Raw genomic sequence first — 9,867 nt, forward strand, 5'->3', positions numbered from 1 at the left:
ATAAGTTTACACAATATTTGGACAGCAAAAGTGGAGTATATGTGGTACACTAATGTATGCTTACAGTGTGACCTTGAGTTTGTATTTCAGGTATAATATCTTTTTAACTTGATGTTTTTACAGAACCTGGGTTGTTCTTGGTGGTGATTTCCACTCATAGAAGTGATACTTCAGAACAATGTGATCTGTTACTGAGATGCAGTAAATCTGTACTGATAGTACCCCAGTGCTGTTTAGTATTTCAAGCTGACAGTTACTCACTCTATCCTGGTCCTGTTTCTTCAGAGCTACCAAAACTCTTTCATTTTCTCTGGCAAAAGGATACTCATCCTTGTAATACCAATCTCTTTTAGAAAGCAGAGAAAGAAAAATCCACAAAACTTTGTATGAGGCATTTTCTAAAGTAGGAAAGTCTATGGCAAGTTTTTGGTAGCTGGAGGAGGGTGGGGGTGGGATTCTGTATGCAGATGCCAAGAACTTTCCAACATGTGTGACAGCCTGTGCCAGCCAGCTCCAAGATGGACTTGCTGCTGGACAAGGCTGAGCCCAAGGGTGATTATGATATGGGTGATGATGATATCATCTCTGGGATAGCGTATTTAATAAAGGGGAAAAAAACATTTTGAGCAACAGCAGCCACAGCCAGGGAAGACAGAATTGAGAACTGTGAGAGACAGATCAGTAGGTACCAGGTCAGTGAAGAGGGAGGCGCGGGAGGGCTCCACATGCTGGAGCTGGGATTCCTCTGCAGCCCCTAGTGCAGACCACAGTGAGACAGCTGTGCCCCTGGAACCCATGGAAACCTGCCCACGGGCCCATGGAGGAGCAGAGATCCTCCTGCAACCCATTGAGGAGCACATACTGGAGCAGGTGGATGCCCAAAGATGGCTGCAACCCCATGGGAAGTCCACATCGGAGCAGGGTCCTGGCAGGACCTGTGGCTCCATGGAGAGAGGAGCTCATGCTAGAGCAAGCTTCCTGGCAGGGTTTGTGACCCCGTCAGGAACCTTGCCAGAGCAGGCTGTGCCTGCAGGATTGCTCCCTGAGGAAGGTGGGTGTGCTGGAGCAGCTTGTAAAGAACTGCAGAATGTGGGAAGGAGCCTCCTTGGAAAAGTTCACAAAGGACTGCCTCCGGAAGGAGGGACCTCGAGCAGGAGCCAGGGAAGAGTGTGAGGAGTCCTCCCTGCGAGGGGGAAGGAGCTACAGGGACAACCTGAGATGAACTGACTGCAAACCCCTTTCCCTATTCACCTGTGCTGCTGGAGGGGAGCAGGTAGAGGAAATTAGGAATGAAGTTGAGCTCAGGAAGAAGGGATGGGTGAGGGAATGTGGGATTTCTAAAGATTTGTTGTTAATTTCTCATTCCCCTAGTCCTGATTGGTAAGAAATTTATTTTCCCCAAGTTGAATCTGTTTTGTCCATGACAGTAATTAATAGATGAGTGATCTCTCCTTGTCCTTATCTCAGCCCAGAAGCCTTTCATTATCTTTTTTCTTCCCTGGCCAGCTGAGGAGGGGAGTGACAAAATGGTTTTGGAAGGAGCTGGAATCCAGACAGGGTCACCAAGCACAGATGGGAAGGAGTTAGATGGTGTTTTTTTAAGGGGGGCAAGGACAGTAAGTTTTATTGCTACTGAGTCGCCATTTATATGTCTTAGCAGAGACTTGTTTAAGTGGAAATGCTTACATATAGCTTACATATAGCATAGTTGCTGCTGCCATCTCTGATCCAGGCAAGTGAGCCTTGAGTTACTACATTTTAAAAATAAAGATAATTTAGCAAAGAAATTCCTGGAGCCTGTATCAGTTCCTTGTCTTATAAAAAGAAATAAGTGCTTAAAAATTTACTGGAATTTGACTAGGGGGTTACAGAAAGACTCAGGGGACTGTGCTGGTTGCATCAGAGAGGACAGGAAAAGGAGCATCTGATTTTTTTGCTCATGGCTGGTCAATGTTTTTTAATGATGCTTGCTGTGTTATATGTAGTAACAAATTTTTAATTTGAGCTAATTTGAAAAACTATCGACTGACTTCCTCTTTGCATCTCAATCATTTGCTTCTAACACATGTGGGCTTACTTAAAAGACTCTTCCCTGGGCTACAATTAGGAACTTCATTGTGATTTAAATTAAACAACAGCAGCTTTTTTATTGCTGAGCCTCTTTTCTCTGCCTGAATTTATCTGGGGGCAGTGAGAAGATGAGCGAGTATACAGAGATGCTGCAGGTGGCATTATTGCCACCATACCAGCTGTTATGCTACTATATTTATAGCTGTTATGCTATTAATGTTGTTGTGGCATAACAGCTGGAAAATAAGAATAACTGCATCTGACACTATAGAGGTTCAAATTACCATTTATTAATAACAGTGACAGGAATTGAAAATCACACTTGGAAATACGTACGCACAAATATTTCAGCACTAAGTTGCTAGGGACCACAGGAAGAAGGATGAAAATATAGGTGGCATATGCATTTTTATCTGATGTATGGAATAATTAGCTGTTGATCCATTGCAAGACCTTTCAGACAGAAAGCAGAAATCAGAAGTACTCTTGCTACAGAGGTTTGATGTAGCAGAATTGAAGGCTCCAATTTAATTTCTCCAAGCTATGTTATGCTTGCTCTTTTTTCCGTACAGTTTTTTCTTACCTTTTAATGCAGCTTCTTTATGGCTGTAAGACACCCATCTCAATTAAATTTTATTACTTACTCTTCATTTACTCTAGGCTGCTTTGGAGTCCAAAACTTCCCTTCTGTCACTGAAGCAGTTCTAAGGATTTTTAGTGCAATCAGTGTGTGCCATAGGTGGATTTCTATTTAATTGACTTTAGTGGGATGTGTGCATATGCTCAGCTATCCTGGGCCTGAGCTTGTAGATTTATGTACTCAAACCACTGGGACAGGAGCCATATTTTACTCCACTTGTATTTGAAAGGAAAATTATCAAAAATATCCTTTGTTCCTTAAAAAGCTTAACTTTTTCCTCTTGTTTAGAATTCTGTGTGGTACAGGAGATATATAGATGTAGATATAGATAGATATATATGATTTATAGGGCTGTGTCAAGAAGATGCATCTAAAGGAGTAAAATAATGTATATCACCAAAAAAAAAAAATAAAAAAGAAAAAGAAAAAAACCCCAGTCACTTCTCTGACTTTTGCATTGCTAAGAGCATTCTTTAAAGATCACTCCTAGTTCCAAGCTGTTGCTCAGCTGGGATGTGGAGGCATACAACTGGCAAAACTTCATCCCTGTTTGCAGAACGAAGTTGTGCTCTGTGAAACCACCAGTGGGCTTTGGTGGCTTATGTCTTTTCTAGGTCTCAGGTTCTAGAATTCTGTATGGTGGAGTAGAACCAGAAAAGCATGTGTCTGTTGGCATGCAAGTGACTGGATGAGTCAGCCTGTTGAAGATGGAGCTGCCTCCATGAACCAAGCTGGAGCAGGAATTGGGCCACTCAGCCAGCAGAGCAAGCATTGTCTCTGTTTCATTTCATTAGAGCACATCAGCATTATAATTTTCCAGACCAGCCAGCTAATTGTATTATCTGAGTTGTTTTTATTGGCTGAAGAATCATGGCATTCTCTCTTATGGCTTTCTGAAATTAAGATTTATTTAAACTCTCTGTACATAGATCTTTGGAGCAGACACAGTATGTCTTCAATTACTACATGTCTTGTCCTTATTTGAAACCCAGGCAGCCAAATCAGGTTCTGCACTAATAAAACTGTAGAGCTGAAGACATGAAAAACTGAGTCATCCTGAAATTGAGTATCTGTAGAATTTTACTTTCCTGCAGTCATTGAGGGGATAGTTTTACATTCAGTTTCAGAAATCTGAGTCATTTAATAAAGCAGAATGCCAAGAAGAGTAGATATTAAAGGAAGATTTACCTGGAGCACTTATCAGGAAGGTTTTCTTTGGTCTGTGTGAAGTCAGCTGTTGGTTAGATGTGCCACTACAGGGCTGGTGCTGGCACTGTGGCACCATCACTAGTTTTCCCACTGCCTCAGAGGCAGCACTGCAGAGGCACTGCTCTCTGCAGTCACTAGGCATGAGGGCAGAAGAGGTGACCTCTGTCCCACCATTCTAGAAATATCCCTTTGGGCAGTGATCCTACCTAGCAATGTTTCAAGGCCATTGGAGTGGACAAATATGACAGATGAGCTCCAATGGTGCAGACTGAGGAAAGAGAGCTGCATGGCTCCCAAGAAGGAAAAACACTCAAGCATTCAGACATGCTCCCTTCAGATGACCAGATACAGGAAATGGAGGTTTGGGTTGTGATAAAGTGATAGGTGCACTTTGAAAGCCAGGTTAACCTGCAAGAACTCATTTGCTTAGCCTGCGAGTATTTGGCCACCACTTCAACAAAAGAGTTTTATCTGCTATCATATTTCTACTATTTGTGTTTGCTTGGGGTTTTTGACAGATTTATTCTTCAAATCTGCTTCAGATTTTTCACCAACTGGACTCTTGAGTTCTGCATGATATTCAAGTTCAGCTGAAGAGTAGATTGGTATGATTTGACAATGTCTTTAGCTGCCTTTCCTTAGACTTTCCATATTTTAGAGGTTAGCTGATGGTAGCATGAATTTTGGGTATTGTTCACAGAGAGTTTAAAATTAAATTGAAATGTTTTCTGTTAAACAAGTGGCACTTTGCATAGTGTCTGAGAGAGGTGGCTCTGAACATCCACTCTCCTTGTGGCTGCTGCCTTCTCCTTCAGCAGAGGCTTGATGAACCTTTGTAAACCACAGTGACTGCTGGGCTGGGCTGTAAGGGGAAAAGACCTGCATTCTCTTTCAGGTCCTGTTAACTGAACTCAGTCTCCAAGACTGGGTTAGCTGGCAGCACTGGTGATAAGATCATCTTTGTCCACAGAGTCAAGTGATAGGGATGTGAGAGGCGCCTGCCCAGAGAGTTCATCTGGTATTTGGTTGTTTTTGCACGGAGTCAAACAGTGATGCCATCCTGCAGTGGTGTCATGACAGTCAGTCCAAGGGTAGGGCACCCAGGAGCTTCTCCTGTCTCCACAGTTGGGATGGGGGATGTTTGAAGACTGGAATGCCAAACCAGGGTGAGTTGCATAGCTGCTGGGTCTTTCCCTGCTGGGTTACTTTGCTTCATAGAAAACTGGTCCAGCAGTCTAACCGTGGATTAATTCCCCTTTCCTCTGGCTGCTGGGTAAATGCTGCTGCAATATCCTTTTATTTATGTTTTCTTTTGAGTCTATTGTTGTGATCAACCATTTGTCCTTCTGTGTGATGTGTACAAAAAAGCAATTCCATAAGCATCTCCTTGCTGAGAAGTCCTGGAAGGCACAACTGGGCCGTTCTTCAGCGCTGCAGTTAACCCTGCTGATGCGAATGAACCATGTGCTGACTGTTTAATGGAAACTGGGTTATGGATGAGTGACTTGATCAGATAAAAGTAAAATAACACCCAGAGGGAAGGGAAAGCAGCCAAAAAGAAATTATGTCAGTGCTTCTGATAAATGGAAATACCTGCCTTTTTTAACCCCAAGCGACTTGATCTTGGACCATAAATGAAGAAAATGAACGCAGCGGCTACTGCATATTGCTTAATCTAGCAGGCAGAAATATAATGGAGGTTTAGTGGTTGGAACATGGTGTGAGATATTAAAAAAAAATTAAAATTATAACTCTTTTTCAGCAAAGGAATTTTTCTTTAGAACAAATTGTTGAGGAGTATGCTTGAGTCTTTGTCATATGAAGATATTAGTAGTTTAGCAGTGATTGCAAGGCTTGAAATGGGAATTGCTCTGATTTTTCATGGTCTGTGCTATGCAAAAGGCAGGCTACATTTGCTCAAGGCTGCAGATACAATCAGCTTAGGAAATAAAATAAAGCTAAACTCAAGTGGGAGTGGGAGATGCTCATATTGACCATTATGTAGGTCTTATAGGTCTTTATAGGGCCCTTGCATTAATTGGCACCAGTGATGGTGGTCTACACTTAAAAGTGGTTAGCTTTATTTTTTCTGCTCATGTTCAGTTAGTTGAAACAATACTAGCAGGAGAAATTACACCAATTTAGCAGTGTGGTTTTTCCTTATATAGTTTAATCTTGTTAGGATAGAGAGTAAACAGTAAAAACGGTGATTATGTGTTCAGCACATACAAAAGCAGCTACATCAGTAACAAGTCATAAGCCTAATAAAAAATATTAGGCCATTACAGACACTTCAATGTAAAGGTCAGAAGACCTGAGATCCAGTAATCCAACTGGTAACTGTGGCCCTGGGAGCTTTAAGGGCTGTCAGTCACAGCCAGTGGTGTTCCTGGGTTGGGGATGGGGGAACAGTCTGCAGCTGGTGCTTGTGATTGCTGTTCCTGCAGCAGGAGAACACTGCTTGTGAGATTTTATTACAGCCTTCCATACCAATACACCCACTCAGAGTGCCGGCCTAGAGGCTAAAGGAAAATCACCACACAGTGATGCAAACTCAGTCTGAAAGCCAAGCTGAAGTTTTTGAAGTCATATGATGCTAAAAAGCTCTAACTGAAGTTAATGGAGGGGTTCTGTTGCTGCACAGTCACACCTTGATTCCTCCTTGGTGTAAGGTAATCACTTTCTCTCCCAGCACAAAACCACTTCAGACTTCAAAGTGTTGCTCTTGGCTGTTTGTTGCCTCCACAGGAACCCCCTTCCTGCCACCAGGTCACCTTAAAAATTATAAATGAGGCTTACTCAAAAGCTTCTCAGGAAGCCTTGAAAGTCACCAAGCAATTTTTCCAGTTCTAGAAATTTTTCTTCCACTTCCTAACATAGAGTTTTAGACTTCAGTTTTCCAGACTCTGTGGGGGCCCCCCTCAGAGAAAGATTGCAGTTTAACTAAATATTAGGAAGAAAGAGAAATGGTGTAAATAAGCCACAGAAGTAAAACGCAATTTCTTCCTGTAATTCAGGCTGTTGTTACAGGAGCGTGCTCCGAGGGACTGATCCCTTTCGGCTGTGGCTGCAGAAACTCAGCCTGGCTTTTCACTTGTTTTCCGCTGTCAGAAGTGGCTTCCACAGCAAATCAGTTTTACACTTCTATAGAAAAATGCCTTGAATTTAATGACTTTGTAAGGGCAATTGCAGTGTTCTTAAGTGGACAATGATCTTGCAGCTGCACTGGACCGATCAACTGGCTTTTCCCCAGGGGCAATCTGCATTACCATACATTTATGAAATGTTTATTTCACAATCAAATTGGTTAAAAAGAGACTATGCTTGTAGATACTACTCTACAGAGAGCAGGACTTCTTCATGAAGACACCAGTTTCTCCTGGGGCTGGTGGCACAGCTGAAGGACTTGCTGCTGCAGGGGGCTGGCAGGAGGCAGGCAGGGAGGGAGGGATGATCCCCCAAGCACGGCTGTGCCTGCCCAAGGAGAGAGAGCTCTGCAACCCTCCCTCCTTTCTGGGAGGGGAGGGAACTCTGTGAGGCCAGGACAGGAAGCTGGGGGCTGCAAGGGATGCTGTGGAAGAAAGATGAAGGCTGGGGAGAGGACAGAAGGATGCGTCTGTGTAAAGACAGTATATTTTCTCTCTTATCGTGTAGTATAAGATGTAGATGGTATGAAGACACTTTTCTCCTGCTCCTCAATATGCATTTTGTTGTTTCAGCTGTTGTTAGTATTTTTCCATTATTACTTTAAATGCTTTGAAAAATGCAGGTTATCTAAGATGACCTCCAATTTAAGACAGTGGTCAATATCCTAATCACATATCTGGGATCTTACCTTCTTCCTGGATCTATATGTGAAGGCCCTTTTTAAGGGCCTGAATATAGCCAAAATAGTGCTTAAGTCTGTTTTCACTGTGCTGAAGCGAGCTACCATTTAAGTGGCATTGGTTTTGTCTTTGCCCCCTCCCAAGTCCGTACAAAGGTGTAAATACAGGCAGTCCCTGAATTCCATAGTTTTGCTATTGCAAGTAACCAGATATGAAAGCAAAGCATGAAAAAGAGTCAAGACATCACTGGTGCAGAATGTCTCTGAAAAGAAAGCATTTAAAAGTAAAAGAAATTAATTTGCCTGGCTTCTGCTCTGACAAAGCCATTTAAATAACATCAGTTAGATGATAACTACAATTAGATTAGAAGGAAAACTCTGAGCTTAGTATTAAATAATCTGATGCTTCAAGGAGGTTGCCAGTCAACTTTACAGAAAATACCTGCTGAAACTGCTGTTCTACACAATTCTGGACTTCTGACAAAACTGGCTCTTCTGCAACCCTATTGACTTTCTTTTGGAAAAAAAAGTTACATTTTTAAAGTTTGGGCTTTATTGTTCCTTGAGTGTGAAAAACTCAGGTTTCTGGGTGAAACATTTTCCCTGTTTCTCAGTGAAAATATTACTAGGTGCTGTGACATTGTAATAGGTATTATGCTATTGGAAGTGAATCTGCTTGCAAAACCTGTTAAAGAACAGAAGTGTTGATGAAATGTTATGCAAACAAATATCAAGGGACATTTGACCAAATAAGAATAGCTTGCTGGCATGTATATACTCTGAAAATCCTCTCCAAAATAGATTTATTCTTCTGCTGGGCCTTTTTCCACATCCTTCCCTCCTGGCTTGTCCTATATGGAACTTCCTTCTGCATTGGTGGCTGAGTAAATTCTGCTCTGCAGCCTGTCTGTGATAGCATTTGTCCAGATAAACTCAAGAAGAATGAATTACCAAGTCATATATTGCCTTTGACCAGGGGAAAGGAAAATCTATTTTTCATGTTTTTCACATGTCTGGCCAAAAATAAGCAGGAAAGCAGTATGAACAGGAGCTAGGATATTGGACTTGCCCCCCAAAGAGCATTCACAGAACCGGAGTGTTTAGAATGCATACTGAATGGGGATGTCACCATTTAAAGTGCAAATGAATCTTGCAAAACAAGTCAGCAGTAAATAATGAACGTGTGGTTCATCTATTAGGGTGTGAACCTCTGCAAGAATCCTGTAGCTCTGTGGATGAGTGTGCATCTCCTTGTTGCCTTGCTGCCATGAATAAACATTTGACTCACTACTGGGCAAATAGATTTCAGTTGTGCCATGTATGGTGAATAATGCAACAGTTACCAATGTGATATGTATTTCTAGATGCTGAAAGCTGGTTTTGGTTCAATAATTTATGAAAATTAATCATGCTGTCTCCATCAGCCTTGGGAATGTCTGCAGCATACATCAGCCCAGAAGGTCACTCTAAGGATTTTTTTATTTCTTGCTTCATATTGGCTTCCTCTCACAGTACTAAAGCAAAAAAGTCTCTGCTCAATGTATTCTGCCAGTTAATATAGATGGGTATGAATAGATGCACATGTATATGCTTTCGCTGCAATCTCATAGACACTGATTAGGGGTTTCATGTCCTTATTTGACCTGTCAAATGTTTGATTTGTATTTCTTTCCTCTCTAGCCTACATAATTGTCTTACAGTCACCTAGAAACCACAGAGCAGCTCTTGTGCTGCTTGTGGGGACAGAGTTGCTGAGCAGCAGACTTCAATAAGGCTAAGCTTATCTAAAATAAATATGATTTTAGGCTTCAGATTCTGGGGCCAGCAGAAGTCAGGAACATGAAGTCCATCAGTAAATGCACGTAAGCAGCAAATGCAATAAATCCTGCTGCAACTGCGCTGCCCAGGCAGACCCTAGAGGCTTGCCTTTGGAGAATTAACAAAGTTATGGCCAAAGCAGTCTCATAATAGCAATTTGCTTATTATCTGTCCATATTAGCTTACATTCACCTTGCTCATGTGCCCTTCTGAGTTATCCATGGTTTTATAGGCTAGAAAGCACCACTGCTGCTCTTGTCCCAAAGGATATGGTTATTGTTTGAGGAGCCTGTTCAGTTCTCCT

This window comes from Parus major, chromosome Z, assembly GCF_001522545.3.
Source record: "Parus major isolate Abel chromosome Z, Parus_major1.1, whole genome shotgun sequence".
NCBI classification, from domain to species: domain Eukaryota; kingdom Metazoa; phylum Chordata; class Aves; order Passeriformes; family Paridae; genus Parus; species Parus major.